General features: G+C 42.4%; 1 protein-coding gene across 4 annotated transcripts in view; it reads right to left on the minus strand.

The window, feature by feature from the left end:
- The window catches only part of CNNM2 (cyclin and CBS domain divalent metal cation transport mediator 2), a 119803-nt gene that overhangs the window by 73357 nt on the left and 28168 nt on the right, over window positions 1–18278 (minus strand). The window lies entirely within an intron of this gene.

The following is an 18278-nucleotide window of genomic DNA, read 5'->3' on the forward strand; positions in this document are numbered from 1 at the left end:
CTGCAGCCAAATATATTCTTTCAATACTTATCAATGGAAAAGGGAGTTCTGAGCTGTGGTAAACTGATTCTTCACAAAAACTATGCTTTTAAATGGAATAAAGGTGATTACTTTCCTTCCTCTCATCTTACAGAAGCCCTTCAGGAGCTGCAATGACAAAAAGGGGAATTTACCAATTCTAGGCTAAAGCTTTGAGTTTCACTCAAAACACAAATGGCAGCAACAGAATTTCATTCTAAGGCATTTTAGGGTTTTTGAAAGTATATAATAAATAATACAATAAATAAGTGGTTTTACTAGGCATTTGGCTTTTCCTCTTCTTAGGTTTTTGGTGGGTTTCTTTTAAAGCTTTGTACAGATGAGGACAGCCAATGTTCTCCTGCATTCAAACAGGCAGCCTGGGATTCCTTCAGAGGGCCAATACCAGCCCACATCAAATTTAGAGAACTGTCATAGTAACTTTAGAGATAGGGAAAAAAATTAATGACTCAATTATTCTAAATTCACTTAGGGAGAACTAACTTCCAATTTTTAAAGGAAGGATTACATTCTGTTTAACGGTGTAGGATCAGAAAGCTCCTGAAGTTTTGCCACTCACCTACTCAAGGTTACACATTAAAAGACATTTTAGTTTTGAACTCAAGAATATTGCGACTGGGAAAGAAAACTTAATGCTCATTAGTTTAATGACATTCTGGAGCCAAGTTCACTGTCAGCTGTTATGTAATCTTCCCCTTTGATTTCCCACGGCAAGATGACAAGTGCAGCCTGCCAAAGGCAAACTTTCATACTATTTAACAGTTGGAATAATGTGTATGACAGGGATTGAAGGCAACAGAGTAAATTAGCTTTTAAATGAAAAATAATAATGGGATGGAAGTTAACAATGGTCTCTGCCCAGCAGGGGAGTGTTGAGTTCCCCATGCTGAGTCACCCAAGAAAAGGTCAACAAGCAAAGCCCCCTCTCAACCAACTGAGCACCAAGGAATTCTTGCCTTAATTACATGTGAACTGAATCAAGTTCAACAAACCTTTACAAATGAGACCTTCTATAAAAAAAGGAAACGGAGAACTTGGTGCAAAACCAGCCACTGGCCAGAAGTCCCTTGACACATTCATAGCAGAAAATATTCCTGTTGCCTCAAGACATCAAATCCAACATGCCCTGATTTGTTTTACAATAAATTTGGGAACGACAGGACACAAAGCTCTGTCAGCGCACAAACACATGACTCTGAAATTGCTTGGAGACTGTCAGGCTCACTTGGGCAAGCAAGACAACACTAAGAAAGATGACAAGGTTGACAACAAGTGTAATTCTAGATATCTCAGTTGTAGACTTTTACATATTTTGCTGTTCATGCCAAAGACATCCTCCTGAACCAGCAGACCTTTAAAAGAACAACCAAGACAGACACGTGTTTTTACCATGGCAGTGCTGTACTAAACACTCGCGCAAGTTCCTCTGTCACTATTGCACTCGAGTACTGCATCTAACTGGAAATATTCTGCAGATTGCTCTGTTAAATTGGGGGTGACTTAAGATTAAAAGTGAATAAACCCACATAATTCTGGCTGTAATTTTTTTAGAACACTAGAGACTCATTAACCAGTAGTGCAGTAATGAACATTTGTGCCTTAACTGGCTGCCAAGGCAACAAGGGGCTGTTCTTATCAAGCGTGAAATTAGCATTAGAAAGTAGCTCCTACGGAAATTAAGTAGAAGCTGTTGTAGCTCTGCAGCTTCCCACTGAAATTCGAACAGCTGTGATGCCCTCCCAAAAGGACACCAATATCTGGGGGGATTGGAGAGGAGAGAATCCTTCCTCCTTTGCAGAGGTGAGTTAGCAGCACCTCCCAATGAAGGGCTTAAGAGTCACAGCTGGAGAATTCAGTAGTAAATCTGTAAGAACACACCATAATTCAAATGGAGAGTCAAACTGAAGGTCTAGAGAGCAAGAGGAGAAACAGATTCAGTTTCTACATATTAGAACAATGTACCATATTGGCTTTATCATCTTAATTTTCCCAAACACCTACTCCAAGCTGAAATGCAACATGTACCTTGCTGAAAGGCTTAACTGCAGGTCATGCAGCAGGAACAGCAAAGTGTTTCAGCTCATTAGACGGCAACACTCAGCTCTTTTCCAACAAGAAAGCTTTATGAACTTACACATCAGAAGCCCTGCACATGAGAACCACTTCTCCACCAAAACAGAAGCTGAGCCCACTCCGCTGAAGAATTTCACGGTTCATCCTTGGCCTATCTCCAAGAGACTCAATAAAAAACTCACATCGACTGTAAAATGAAAGACCTCACAATTTCACTGTCTCTTCAAAGTTCATGTCATATGCTTAAATGGGAGACACAGACACAAAAAGCTCTATCTCCTTGTGAGACTTCACAGAGGACCTGCTCCTACATCCTTCAACTTTTCCTTAGCATTCCTGATTTCAAACACTGTACCTTTCCTGATCCTAAATGACTTTGGGTCCTGCTCTACCATAATGGCTGACCCCCTTGGACTGCTGTGTGGCCAAATGCACAGACTACAGAAAGTGTAATGAGATTAGTTAAGAGAAGGGAAGAGAATATTAGTGATTTCAAAGCCTTGGTGAAACAGTTAATTTTGCCTGATCAGACCTGCCAGCTATGCCTGATGAGATTAAAGAACACCTCATGATAAAGATTCAGTGGAACAAACTTAACTCCCCTGGGAGAGCTATTCCCTACCCCCCTGTTCTCACTAGTAATGAGAAACCTGTTTGCAAAAAACAAAAACAAATAAAACAAAACAAAAAAAACTACAACACAAACCCAAAAACAAACAACAAAACCCCCAACAAACCAAATCAAAAAGAAAATTCAAAATAAAAACTATGCCAAAGTCCCATGCCCCCAAAGAGAGAAATGCAAAACATCACACAGGAACAGAGTCTACAAAGCTGGACAAGGTTTCCAAAACACCACATACATTTGATAATCATTTGAAAGCCTCCCCATATGTGACCAGACACCACTGTGGATGAACACTGTCTATGCCCCAACAGCCCTAGATGTTTCTAGATGAAAGCACACTGCATTAAATGGCACTGCTCCTTTCAAAGTTAATACATTATGGTTGTGGATGTCTCTCTAAAGTTAGGAACCAGAGTCACAGGAACTGGTAGAAGCAGGAATTTCACTTTTCACTGCAGTGTCTGAGCTGGAGTAGCAGATAAACATCTACATTGTCTTTAGCAATGCTATTTTTGGCTTCAGTAAGACTTAACTATCCTAAGGTGAACGAGACAAAATTAAACCTATAGAATGACTGAAGGTAAAAGGGTTTGCCTGTTTGACTAAGAGGAACTTCTCATATATAAACAAAAAATTATTACAACTGGGTTTAAGTGTTGATACTGAGAAATGAAATGTGAACAATTCAGATCTATATGGACCTTGTGAGACTGAAAGCAGCGAAGAATAAACAAGGCCAGAGCTGCTGTGGTCCAGTAAAGGAGAAATCACTCCCCGGGAATTCTTAGCAACTCCCTAGCAGAAGTTTCTCATGAGAACTCCTCAGGTTTCCCACAGGACACCGGAGATGTTCCTGAAAACAGTCAGGATGAGTTCACCAAAACACTGGGCTTGTGAGATATGGATTATAACCAATTAGAATTTGTAGCTTGATGGTGTGAGATTCAATTTAGCCAATAGAATGTAACCTTAACCCTGTATAAACCATGTGCAGGGTGTAATAAATGGCATTCGCTTGATCACACTGGTCTGTGCCTGGTGACCTTTATCCTCCGCCCTTTTATTGTTTACTTTATTTAAGTCACACCAAAATCTGCGTTTCTTGCAAGCAAGTATGATCACAATACACAGTCATGTAAGTGGAATATTGGCACAGATGTGAACCCACAGATCAGAGAGTTGAGAAAGTCAGGATGCCACACCACCGACTGAGCTGTGGTGACACAACAGCGAACACAGCCAGGGTGGGTGTGTGTTCACAGCCCATTGACTCCCTGCAGTAACTGCCTATATGGAAACTCTCACCTCGCCGTACACACAAGGCAGGCAGCTCCCCTCCCGTCCAAGGGTCAAGCCCTGCTGCAATTAGCATGTTATTTATCCACTACTCGAGCTGCCTGTGCAGGCCTGCCATGCAGAAACAAGAGCCAATGTTGCTCTTAGCGCAACAGCTCAGGGTAGCACAGAGCATAACATAAGCAAGATCAAACAATTTTCATCCTGTTCAACAACTGTTTGGCTTCAGTTAGAGATATGCCAAATATTCCTTCTTTAAAGGAGGCTGCAGCAAAATGAACACTTTTCCACAGAGTTCCTTATTTAAGGAAACGCCAACAGATGAAGCAGTTGCAGGCAAGACAGTTGCCCACAGATGGTATGATGCAGAAGGACACGAGAAGTGATGTGACAGACTTCTTTCAGAACAGAGCATGATGATTACAGTAGGGTAAAGATGCATCCTAAAAGGATGGGAAGCAGCTATTACTGCTCCAGTTGTGGATTCTTCCCTCCAGAAAGGCAGCAATACTGAGATAACCACCTCTTCTCCACCTGCATCACCATCACAGCCTTATTTAACAAGCACATAACATCACTTGTAAACCACAGTAACAGAGCAGTTATGCCCACAGCTTCAGCAGAGCCTCTATGTAGAAACAGCTATAAGAAATGAAATCAAAAATCCCCAAATCTGGAACCTCTTCTCTCTCTAGGACCAACGGCACATGCTGAAGCAACTGAAGCACAAAGCAAGCAGCCAGCAGCCTCCCCAAGGATGCTTCTCCAGCCCCAGCAGCTCACTTCACAGGCCATGGTGATGACTGGCTATTAGCACAAATTAGCCCAGAATTTCTCCTGTTCCATTTTGTAGTGTATTGCAAATGACAAGAACAAATGGAGGTTCAAAGTGTATGTTGTAGGCCGGCCCCTGGCCAACAAGAGTCAAACATCTCCATACAGAGGGCAATGGTTAAAAAAGGTCAAAAAAGTTTAGTAAAAATTAGAAGTGAGATTTACAATAATTTCATTCAGTAAAAGCAATGAACACATTCATAGACTACCAAGAAACATAATGAAAAATGCAAACAAGGACCACCCCCAAGATATTTCAACAGGATTTGTTCAGCACACCTGATACCTTCATTTTTTATCAAAGTGCACTGATTTATGGTCTGTTTTCATGGACTCCTTTCTCTTAACCACAGTAGTTATGTCCATTTTATAACAGAAATGCTCCTTAGCTACACTGCACAGGGAAAGCTTCATTTGGCTCTGAGATCCAACCCAGAATCTCATTAACTGAAAAGACAACACCAGTAAAACCCACCAGGTGTGAAACAGATTTCAGTTTTGATTAATTCTTCCTTACCAACAATATCCCTCCTAGAAACCAATACACTCATCACAGAAAACAATAAAACTCTGTGCTCTCTTGGGCTTGGGCTCCATCATATTGAGAAGAACTATTAATCAACTGCCCGTGATCAAGAATAACAATGAGCTTACCTTTATATTCAGGAAAGGTTAACTTTAAAGGGAAACAAATCTAGGTTTAATTTACAAACACAGTTGACCCTCTTTACCTAGACTAGATGTGGCACATACCTTCCACCATCCACAATTCTCCATTGGTTTCCTTCCTGGTGCCTGTAGAACTACAAAACCAGCCCCGTTTCCAACAAAAACCTTGCAGGGTACCATTCAAATAATAGTCAGGACTTAGATGTGCTTAAACTTGTCCATCCAAGCATGCAGAGGTATTTGAAGCTGCAACACTGCAGAAAAGTGTGTGCTGATGGGCTGGGGGAAGAGAAGGCAGGTACAAGCACTGACTGACAGCAGGAGGAAATGCCAGAAGCAAAGCCCCATTCCAAACGTCAGGTAATGATTTTACTTATTTAGGTCAGGGGAATCATCTCAGTCACATTGTGAGCCTGCTATTTTTGTACAGACCAGCTCTCACACTGAGCAATGACACTGTGCTTCCTGGCTTTTGTTTTTTAAAAATACTCCTCAAGAAGACACTGATGCCAATTCCAACACTTATAGCCTTACACAGGTCAGACCATCTGTTTCTTAACTTGGAAGGGGAGGAGAGAAAACTGGATAAAACACCTTTCCTTAGCCTTTTACATAAATCCAAAGTAGAGAAATACTTTGCTGTAAAACCCAAATTATCTAACATACATCATTTTTGTTTCCTCCTACATACCATTACAAAACATATTTAAAAAAAGGAAATCAGCAATAATGAAAGCACCTCAAGAATCTGCCCAAGAGAATTACTTCTCAAAAGCCAGCTGATGACTCAGTTTCTATTATCTCTACAAAATTAGTTTGTCAAGGTTGGGTTTGGTTTAGTTTAGTTTTGTAGTTGGATGGCTACTGAGAGAGCTGCTAATAAAAATCAAAAGAGCAAGTGGAAGGAGGAGAGGAATCTGTCGGGAAAAAACGCAAGCCCAGTACTACCAATCTGTCTTCTGGTGTCCCTCCCAGTCTGCTACAGAGGTTCTCATGGACCACACATCAAGCAGGGTCTAACAGAGAAAGATACAGCTTTTCTCGTGATGAAAAAACAGCCAGCAAAGGGCAGTGCTGTTCTTCCCCAAACTGCATTAAAACAGTTCTTTCTTCTCCCAATTCATGGCTAGAGACTTACAAAAAGCACTTGTCCTAATTTGGGTTCTTCATGGTTCTGGGAAATTGTTCTCTGACCACGTGAGTCACATTTCCACAGGAAAAATGTAGAAATCTCTTCATTGCCACTCTCTCTCCCACCCAAGTCCCTGCTATCCACTCCATCTTTCTTGATGTCGACAGCCACAGGAGGCTGTGAGGACCTCCAAGACCCGTTCTACATAAGGACTTTATTTCTTTGAGTGGTGAGCAAGCTCATCCCATGTTAAAGAAAAACTAAGCTCCACTGAATTAAAAAATAGATTTGCTATCAACTTTGATAGGAAGAGAATTTAATTTGATTTCTTGGTCAAGCATTGCTGCTTGCAGAAAACCAGGAAAACAGCACTGGAAATAGAGCCAGCATCAGCGACGCCGAGCTGGTAACACTGTCATGTGTAAACACTCCCTTTCCCACCCTGTCCCAGAAGATTCAAATCAAATAGTTTTTAAATATATTTATAAGATCTTAAAAGCAGGGCCTTTGGGAAAGTGGGCTCCCAAAGTCCTTGCTTCACCCCATTTAAACCATCATATTTAAACCAGATTGCTTAGAAAGCAAACGAGTGGGCCATTTTTCCCCCAGTTTTACAGACTGCTATGCAGGAATTCAATAGCATCTAGGAGGTTAAAAACATGTTTTCCATACACTTCTCTGCAACAACAATGAGGGCAGTGCAGAGCTAACCCAGGGCTGAACAGCAAAACAGTCATATCTGCAAACGTGCACATTCTTGGCTATAGCTGTTTACAGGTTTGTGATTCATAATTAATACCCCCAATGAAAACAACTACTCACGTCTGAAAGCCCTAAAGCCACAACGAGCTAATTACTAATAAAAGCTCTACAGTCTCGGCTAAGCTGTGGGAATGTAACCAGGCACAGCAAATAGTGCAATGGTGGCAAAGCTTGAACACTCTGGTACTTTTTGATAAACCAGGGTCAGTTCTGCCCCTTCCCCTTTCCCCTCGAAAATAAAACACCTTCCTCCCCAGCAGGACACAAAAAGGAAGATGAAAAGACAAGATGGCCCAAGCAGGAAAAACAAAACACACAAACCCCCAAACCCAGGTGTCTCACTGGGACATTGGGAGCCTCAGTGCAGCCACCCCCTGTGGCCAGAGCAGCACCAGCAGCAGGAGTAGGAGGCACTGAGCAAGTGCTGCCACTGTTCTGAAGGCACATCCAATGGGCTTCTCTCTGCACAGTGGGTCAGGCAGGACACACCAAGATGTACTGTGCAGAATATACACTTCATCTAAATGTTGCCTTTTCCAGGAGGAACTGACAAGATGGTTTGAGAGCTATGGATTATTATTTTTTTCTTTAAATGACTTTTCAAGTTCATTTTTCAGGGATAGAAAGGCCTTCCTGCCAGCACTACAAGTGTAATATGACCCCCAGACACATTTTTCCTCAGTTTTTCTCACACTCCTCAAGTTTCCCACAACACAAACAGGTAATACAGTAAGTTTCCTGCAATTTGTAGCCCTGCTCAAATATCCTTTTAGATTTAAGAATACAGGTACCAATATGGCTCTTAAATCAGCAGTGAGGTAGAACTGTTTAATTACCTGACACTTTTCCTTAAGGGATCTGACAAAGTTAGAAACTGCATTTCCCAGGTATGTTGCACAGGTTTAGCCTGTACAGTAGGGAAGTCTACTCCTCTCAGGCTGTGATTGGGACTAATAAGCCAACTGGCTGCGTTGGAAACTCAGCACACCTAACAGGAACATAATTTGGTTAATAAAGATCAGTACAGTAAGAATTCCAACACATTTTTGCTGACATCCATATCTGCTGTCCTTATGTTACTGGGCAGTCAGTCTACAAAGAGGAAATTCAACAGTGTCAGGATCATCTCCCACTTGTGCTCTCCTCCAAAGCAATTCTGGTACCAAGAGAAGTGAACAAAGTGTGCACTCCTGCGGGAGGAGAGTGACCCATTGGTATCCCCCAGACACGGCCGGCAGTGCCGGGCACGCTGCGCTGAGCACACACCCCCGGGCAGCTCAACCCAGCCCCCAATTAGCAGAGATGTTCCAACCCATCATCGGACAATTAGTACTGCTAGATCATACCAGCAGCAATTGTGTCAATTAAAAAGGAGGCTGACTAGAGGTATTTGTTCTGAAATTTGGAATTACAAGGTCAGGACAATGGTCTATTAGTATCAAATCTCAAAGGCCATCTTTATTTTCCTGCTGGCTTGTGTACAACCACTGCCAAGCCATAAAGCAATGATGCTTCCACAGGGTCTGACTTGTACCTCGGTGCTGCTGCTCAGTGTTTGGTGGGCAAAGAAAAGGAGCCAGGAAAAGACATTAGCCATAACTTGCAAAATTCAAATGATTCCCAAGCTGTGTTTGGGCATACAGCAGGGACAACAGTAGAGAATATTCATGGAGCTATTTCTGCTTAAAAACAGGTCCTTAAGTCCAGTGTAGATTGAGCGACTTTGATAAATCCCCTCCCTTTGGAAGAATGACCATTTCTGACATTTAAAAAGTTGAACTTGTTCACTGAAGCATTAAGACTTATTTTATTTCTTTTAATAAATAACAATGGCTTCATGATGATGAGCTGCTCTAAGTGTTTCAGAGGATCCACATGCAAGTGTTTTGTGAGTTGGATTGTCAAAATGGCACAAGCTCAGAGGACAGAAATTGTCACCACAGCACTTTAGTTACAACTGAAAGGCCTGCAAGCACCGTGACCAGATCTAATTCACTACCAGAGGAGGAATTTGGGGAATGGACGGAAAAGAACAGATGGTAACTCTTGCCTCAGACATGTCATTGCCACATTCCCTTCTGAGTAAGGCTAAACAATTAGTATCCACACAAGCCTGTTGGTAATTACTCAATCAAAAAAGTTGTTTTTACTTCTGAGGAGCACAAGAATTTTACAAGTATAAAATTTACAACTCTTTCTCAGCAAATGAGGATGTCACAGCAAAAGGTGACAGAGCCTTTTGACGCAGCTTCCACACCAACTGCACTCAGTACCCACGTGGTGTCTGATGTGAAACCAGACCAGAAGCATTAGGGTGAAGATGCATCACCTCCTTTCTCCAGTACACAATCTCAAAATACCATTAACAGTATTGATTTTGTCTTCAAGTCAGACAAAAATTCAGAACACCTCCAGACTTCTACACAAGAGAAGCCAAAAGAGCCACTCTCCCAGCAGCCAGAAACACAACCCAACCTTGCTATGGGACAGGCTTCTGTCACGGCGTATTTTCAGCCCTGTTGCAAAAGAAGGCAAGGAGATTTGCTGTACTTGTATCCATAAAGGCATGAAATGTGCCTTCCTACTTGATGTGGGATATCAAAGCAGGGTTAATTTACAAGTTGACCAAACAGAACACGGCCACAAACATGACCCCAGCCCAGTTCTAACACAGGAAGATACAGCTTTTCTCATGATGAAAAAACAGCCAGCAAAGGGCAGTGCTGTTCTTCCCCAAACTGCACCAGTTCTTGTGAGACAACAACTCAAACACACTACACGTTTGAGTACATGTGCATGACTGACAAAACTTCCTCCAAGTGCTTCAAAAGAGCAGAAGACTGGAAGTAGAGAGAAATTTTCATTATTCCAATGGGCTTAGAGTAGATGCAAGTCTTAATACGTTTATCAGCACTTTTCCTGTCCTTTGTACTGACCTTTCCATTGAAGCACCAGGGAAATTCATAAGAGTTACTGGGGATAACCTGTTAAAATCACTTAAAAAACTTCCTAGTGAGGGGAATACGCCAGGTTTTCCCCTCCCCTATCTTGCTACTCAACACAAGTCTGCAGGCAGTGTTTCACTGAGCAAGAAGGCCAGAGTGAAGCCACAAAGAAATCTTATAGCATAAAGAGTAGGAATAAATAGTTAAAGAGGGTCAATTTTCCCTGCTAATTCCTTATCAATAGTCAAGCTGTAAGCTAAGGAGGTGTAACCTTAACCTGCAGAGTTGGCCACCAGACCTTTTCCATTCTAAACACCAGGCTAATTATTACATAAACTCATTCCTTATCATCATGATACTGTGCAGAAGTCATCACTTAAGACTGGTTTGCTTTTTAATCCCTTGCAGTCACTTCTTGCTCTGCTAGCAGGAAATCATGTGAGGCAGATGACCAAGTCTGGCAAACTGGTGACATTTATATGGATTTGATGCTGTTCTTGTATAACGCAATGCAGATAAGACAAATCAACAAAAATCTCTCAAAATTCTTTAGCAGAATTCCAGTAGAATTCCTAATTTCAGCTAGAGTTTATTTTTCCCTCAGCTTAGCTTCATTACTCAACATATTTTCATTACTCAACAGACACAGGTAGTGGTGGATGAGCTGCTTTGAAGGCTGCCTACGGAATTCAGTGGTTTTGGCAAGAAAAAAGTTTGGCAACTGTTTGGCAGAGTCCTGATTTTGAACAATACTCGCCAAAATGAAGACGTAAGTTACATGCTGTACTTTGCTTCCAAACAAAAGAGAAAATATGAGTTACTAATTTGCAGTACTTTTTTTAGGATGAAAACACAACCTGACTACACAACCTTGAGCAGAAAGATATTCCAGACACCTTTAGCTGAAAATGATTAAGTCTGCAGAGCAAGAGCACGTTCTTCATTCCTATGGGAGGCCTGACTGGCTGTGCAAGTCTGGGGGCAGGATTAAGCCCCATAATTTCTATGGATGTGTTTACTATTTGCACATGTAATTCCATGAAAACCCCTGAGTATATGCATGGCCCCCTACTAACTTGCCCCAAATTCACCGCATGACTTCATCACTGAATCCATGTATGCAGCTTACAGCACCAAAGCTGGATATTCTCACAGTAATTTTCCACATCTCCAATAAGCAGATGTCTTCCAAGTAACCCCAAGTTCCTTCAACCTGCCTTTCCCCCACCCCCCCATCCCCCCACCAATACTCCATCTTGTATCCAGGGTTACAGTCAATTTAAACCTGCAATATTTATTAACATTTCTATTTAGACTTACCTAGGACATTGGCGAAGCTCCAAGATAAGCAATTAGATTGAAACTCTGAATTCCTCTGTTTCAAGCAGAATACAGTCAGGTTTATTTATAGCCACTATATCAATATTATCTGATAATTTATAGAGATCAGGTCCGAGTCACTTTCTGAGTCAGCATCTGTTACCAGCTTTGTACTTGCAAAACAAGGACAGAGCCAGTAGGGTCAGTACTTGCAAAGCAGGTTGCTGAGATGCTTTCCAGCATGGCAACAATTTAGTAAGTGTGCTTGTTCCTAACTTTATCCAAGGCATCTACAATGTTACACCATTTTACAGATGCCCAAGAATTTCCAGCAATGACCAAAGAACAGTTGTTCCAAAGGAACAGAATTCCAAGGATCTCCCATCATAGAGAGACAAGTGTCTTTTTTCACACCAGCAGCTTTTCGCTTGAGTTCAAAGTAATTTCCAAACTCTTCCCATGTGCATCAACTGCTGTGGAAGAGGCAAGTTGTACTCTGAGCCTTCACTTTGCCACTTGGCTGTTTAACTCCTGTGAGAAGTTCCTTGCACTGTACAGGATGCAAACATGCAAAATGTACTTTCACCCTCGTCTGGACCCTGGAGAGGTCACTTTCTCAGGAAACAGTGTTAACTGATATCATTATCATGTAATTATAAGCAGAATACAATAACCTGAAGCTCTGGAAAAATTCCAAATACCAAGAGACAATCCTGCAGATAGGGAAAAAAAAAACCACAAGAAGAACTCCCTTCCAGTGAGAGATGCTGCAGTACCAGGGTCATTCCAATGGACTGTTGCATGCAGTTTAAAAAATGGGCTTTTATTTGTGCCAGTTTTTGTCACCTCTGTCAACGAAACCCCGAGGCTTGACCTCCCACATTCTGCCCAATGCACAGCTGGGGTGCAAAGGGACCATGGCAGCACCGGGCAGACTCTGCTGCTGGGGAAGGGGCAGCTGAATGTCAGTGGCTCACAGAAAAAATGGTTATCCCTTGACAAAAGGCTTTAAACCAACTTCATCTTCTCTACATGCACAACTTACTTTATCCTTTTCAAACTAAGACTCATTGCAGTACAGGACAAGAGAAGCAGACACCACAGGTAATTTCAGCTAAGCATCCCAGGATGGCCAGCTAGCCAAGTGAACCAGGGATACCACACATCTAAACCAGAAGAAGCTTTCAGAACTTAAGCAGGATGAATTGTAGAGCAGAGCTACACAATAGAGGAGAGGGAACAGTTCAATGAGAGGTCTGGGTCATGCACCTCTTTTCAGTGTCAGGTAGATGACAACACCATGGCGTCGGGCAGTCTCAGGGCACAAGAGTTACTCAACTCTGGCCTGTGGGGATCACCAAAGAGAAAAGGAAAGGTGTGTCAACACAACCTGACAACAGCAGAGACAGCTGAAAGGAACAAACAGTACAAGAATGGACACCGGATCTCCACAGACTGCCAGGAGAAGATAGCTACAGGCAGACTAACAGGCTCCAGACTACATCCAGGTCAGCACTATCCAGCAGGAGCCAAGGAAGGTTCAGACATCAAGATAATCTCACCATTGCCTTAAAAGGAATGGAATTAATGACCACCAGCATGAAGACCATAGTCTTGTGAAAGGTCAATCAGACACTTCCTGCCAAGCAACAGACCCTGCCCTTTCAAGTGACATCAACAGCATCACATGAAGTTTTCCACTAGTCTTCCTCCACTGAAACAAGCCTCAGTTCCCACAGGGTTCTCAGCAGAGAGACACAAAATGATACTCCAGGTGACAGCTCCCACCCACCCTGGAAGGCCGGCTAAACTTAGCTGGCCACTGACACAAAATAAGAGCACACACTGCTCAAGGGGTTGCCACTTGGCCCAGCAACTCAAAGGACTGAGTTCCTCCTCACTAGCATGAGAAGGAACCATTGGTGTACACTTTCTCTAACTCTCAATAGTGTTCTGCATTACTGAGACCCCAGAGATAAAACAGCACAGACTAAAGCAGAGGAAAAGGCAGCTTTTCTCATGTCACATTAAACCATGCTGCACTCTTCTATACTAGCCCAAGAAAGATTTTCTTTGGGTTTTGTGCTTCATTTTCCTGACACATTATGGTAACAAAGTGAATTTGCTGCAGCTGCTGAATCTGCAGGCTCAGAGGGAACGCACCCACCCAAAGGACAGACCTGACCTCCAGGACTGTTTGCCACAGCACAGGATCCTCTGAATTATGGCTTTGGGTGATTATGGGATATATACCTAGTGAGAAGAAAGTTTTGTTTACCCAGCAAAGCACCTTTCTGAAAGTATCCTGAAGGACAGTAAATTAGTTGGATTTCTGCCTGAACCACCAAATGCAGGCTGTGGTCCCCTCTGACTCTGCTTCTGCAGCAGGAGGAGCAGAAGGGAGCAGACATGGATGTCTGTGAGCATCAGGTACCACAATGGATGTCCTTAGACAGGACAGACTGAATGGCTATTAAAAGTAAACGGGAGTTCAATCCATGCTTTCAAAAGCATCAGCACAGCCAGACAACAAAGGTGGAGATATGTAGCTGCTCATTGCAGCAGGGTTGGACTAAATGACCTTTGAAGGTCTTTTCCAAACCAAACTGTTAGATGATTCTATGATATTGTGCCAGTTTCTGAGCTCTTTTCTTATCTAGTCTTAGAGAGGCAAGAAGTGAATTAGATGAGACTCTTATTCTAAGACTCTTATTCTCTTAATGTTGCTTGAAAATCAGGGGAAATATAAGCAGAGACACTTTCAGACATCTTGAAGAATCCCCATCCAATTAAAATTCTTCCAATAGGAATTACCCAACTGGACTGATTACACTCAACTTTTGACAGGGTTCAGGAGAACTGAGAGAGACAGTGGATTAGATCTCCTGAGTTAAATCATATGTTAAGTTTGACATTATAATCCACAACAGCATTTCCAGACACTTAAACCATGTAGAAAAGAACATGCATAAACCTTCCTGATGTATTTTCATTTACCTTCTCAAAACTGTGACATCTGTGGTCTGAGAAACACAAACATGCCTTGGCAGCCCTGGGCAGCTGCAGAGCTTTGCAGATTTGGAAATCCATCTCTCTCAAAAGAGAATACATTAAAAAACTTCTCCCATTTGACAACCCATGTATCTGTCACCTGGCAGGAAGAGGTCACACAGTCCTTGTACAAGGGTGTATTGAGGGCTCATGAGTGCTCTGCAGGTGGTGTGCTATGGCCACACAGAGGAATATTTCCTTCCACTCTGGTCAAGAAGCAGCAGCAAGATCACAAGTGCTCAGAGTAATGGTTTTGTTGTTGAAGGATATTCCTCACTTTAAAGAAACCAGGTAATTCCTGGTTTTGCCTTTCTATTTCTCACAGATGTGAAGAATTGCTGTAACGTACCACAGTTCCAGAACTGAAGCAGCACTGGGCTTAGGGTATCTCTGAAGAAACTGAAACAGAGCCAATATACTACCCATGAAAGTACAAAGTCTACGTATTTATCTTTAAAATCCACATTTACAAAAGCTGGACCCATTCTCCAGCCTGTAAAAACAGAAAGGTTCTCCAGGATAACAGGTTCTGTCTATTTTAGATAATGGTTTATCAGACTAGACTGTGTTTGCATCCTCACAGGACATCCCCTCATCTCTCCCAATCGAACCTCTCCAGAAAAATTCTGACATCCTGTAGTAAAAAATATGCTTCCAGACTGGTTGAACTCAGATGTCCAGAGGACATACCTGAAGAAACAGAAAAATGCCTCTGCAAACCAAAGAGGCTGCAGGAAGAGAACACAGCTCACAAATTCAGGGGCATGGACACAGAAGGTAATTCCATGCTTTTCATCAACTAAATCCAGAGTGCAAGGGCAGCAGGCAGATGGTGGGAGAGAAGTCAGGGAGGACAGCAGATGAACCATAGAGGAATATATTGCCATGCTGAGTTTCCAAGCCTGAGTTTACTTTATTGTGCAGACAGACTGTCTACTTTCCCCGCCTATATGGCTGTGAAGGGATGGAAAATATTGAATGTATTGCTGCAATTAGAGAGCACATGATGGCGTTTCTTCACCATGACTGATCTGTGGAGACACACAAAGTAGACCTTCAACACAAAGACTGGCTGTTCTACTTAGACAAGGCATACAAGCGGGGAAAGACACGAACTCAATTCCCTCCTTGCACACTAGAAAGGCAGTAGAAGTCTTATCAATATACCACAGTAAGATGCAAACCAAATCAACTGTACTAATGTTTTAATTTTCTACCCCACTTTCAGGACTCAAAATGTTTTTGAATTAGGAAAAAATAATTTGTAATAAATGGTAGAAGTCCCTTAGAAACCTCAAGGCTCCAGGCACAGTTACACAATCAACCATTTGGAGGATTAAGGCATGCAAATACATAAAGTATGAACTCTCAAAATCCCTGCGAGAGACTCTCATTACAAGCAACCAGTAGCACAGCATCTAAATAATCTGTGTAAATCATCAGTCACTTCGTGAACAAACAGAACTATCTGAGTTTCATCTGTGTGCTCTACCTGGCTACAGAGCAGCAGTGCTTCTGTATTCAGGATGCCTGAATCATGAAGAATGAATCAGCCTTGAAACAAAGTCTGTTTCTTTCATCAGTTTATGGCTACAGATAAAACAAATGGAGAGCAGCTTTTATCCTCATGCAGAGTTGTCCCCCTCTGGTGAAGGCAACATTAAGAGTTTACTTTGATAAGCTAAAACTGAGCAGGGTACTGGGAGCCACACCAGGATCTCTTTCTACCAGGATCTTGCAGCTGGGTGAGAAGGACCAAGTGCCACCAAAGCAGCCCAGAACAATCAGCCTGACACAGACAACACACATGTACATGCTATGCTGGCTTCAGAGGTCTCAAAACAGACAGCTGGCAATAATCTGGGAAAGTGGAAGCTCTTTTAAATAAGGCTTTATGTTCAGACATGTCACTTGACTGACATTTCAAGTTTTCAGGTTAGTGGGGGTAGCAGAGCTGTCCTTTGCTGCACCATTTTGACCACAAAGGCATCACTAAACAGATTCTTTACACATTCTTTAACATCTTTCCATCTCACGTTTAGGCAGGTTTTGATTTTCATCTGAAAAAGTCTCTATGAAACCTGATGTACCAACAAAACCAGGTGATGCCTGTCCCCCTCCCTCAATTTCAGTACAAAGCCGTGTGACTGAAATGCTGTTAATTAACACATTCAGCAAGTCTACCATCTAAAGGCAAACAAGACAGTCTTCAAGAGATGAATTTTTCCCTAAGACAGACCAGCATGATTCATTTTGTTCCTTTCCAGCAGATGCAATTATACCACAATGTGTAGCATCACTGTAACACACCAGATTCTAGTCCTTAAATCCAGCTGGTTTTAACTTCTTTGTTAAGTTGTATCATTCCGGCTGAAACCTTCACACAACCTCGCAGCCCGCTTTGATACTCAGCTTCCTCTGAGAACCAAGAGCATCCCACAGCCCACCAGGCCAGAGAGCAGCATGGGTTAAATGTAGCTTAACCACCAGCCCGTTAGGTGCTTGCAGCTCCCTGGTGACTCTGCCTGCAGCTGCAGACCTGTCTCACACAGACACCAAAACTGAAATTCTTTGACATTGAAAAAGAAGCTTTTGTCCATCATTTCCTGTGCACTGTTTTCAGTTTCAAAAATCATGTTGTGCAAAACATCATCGAGAGGAATCCAAGACAGTGCCTTGAAAGTATGATTTTTAAAGCACCAACATGTGTGACACACACCTTGCTGTAATTTCACTGTTACAAATCTGACATCTGCAGGCATAAACAGTGGAATTCTGGCCACCCACAGAAGTTGCTGCTAAACAGGAGCCTTTATGAGTAGCTGTGTGACAGTTACTCAAGGTGTCTGCTTTGGCTTCTACCTTCTCATTACCCTTAAGTGTTATGCAATAATATTCTTGATCATGCTTTTTTCCCTGAGAATTTCAGTATCTTTCTCTAACTTTGTGCTTCAGAATGTTGTCCACCAGAGGCAAATTAAAATGTTGTTTGTGAGGGTTAGGATTAGGGTTAGGGTTAAGGTTAAGGTTTTATTATTTCATCCTTTTTGAACAGCAGACACAGGGCTATTTTAGGAAGGGAAGGGGGGGGCAAAAAAAACAAGAACCCAAAACAAAGCAAAAAGACAACACCTCAAACACCAGTCAGAGTTACACAGGCAGGTGTAAGTGTACCATTGGCCAAGCTGGTTTCTCAGATTTCAGGAAAGTCCCTTCTCATCCCACAGCTCAGATTTTTCAGATGCTCCCCTGGTCGTTCAAATCAACCCCACAGCCAGCCAGTCTCTGCCAGGTACAGAGCACTCAACCCTCCCTAAAATCCTGACACCTTGCCTGGTACACTGGACTGTGGACACAACCACAACGTATCACTTGGCAAATTGGTGCTCTCCAAAGCCCTACAACACATCCAGAAAGTCCAGCACATTTCCTGCTTTCTTTAATGAGCACCACTTGCTTCCACATTGTACCACCTCTGTTTACAACTCACCAGAGACTCGTGTTACATTACTCTTTCTACAACACAAAA

This window comes from Pithys albifrons, chromosome 9 (assembly GCF_047495875.1).
Source record: "Pithys albifrons albifrons isolate INPA30051 chromosome 9, PitAlb_v1, whole genome shotgun sequence".
Lineage (NCBI taxonomy): Eukaryota > Metazoa > Chordata > Aves > Passeriformes > Thamnophilidae > Pithys > Pithys albifrons.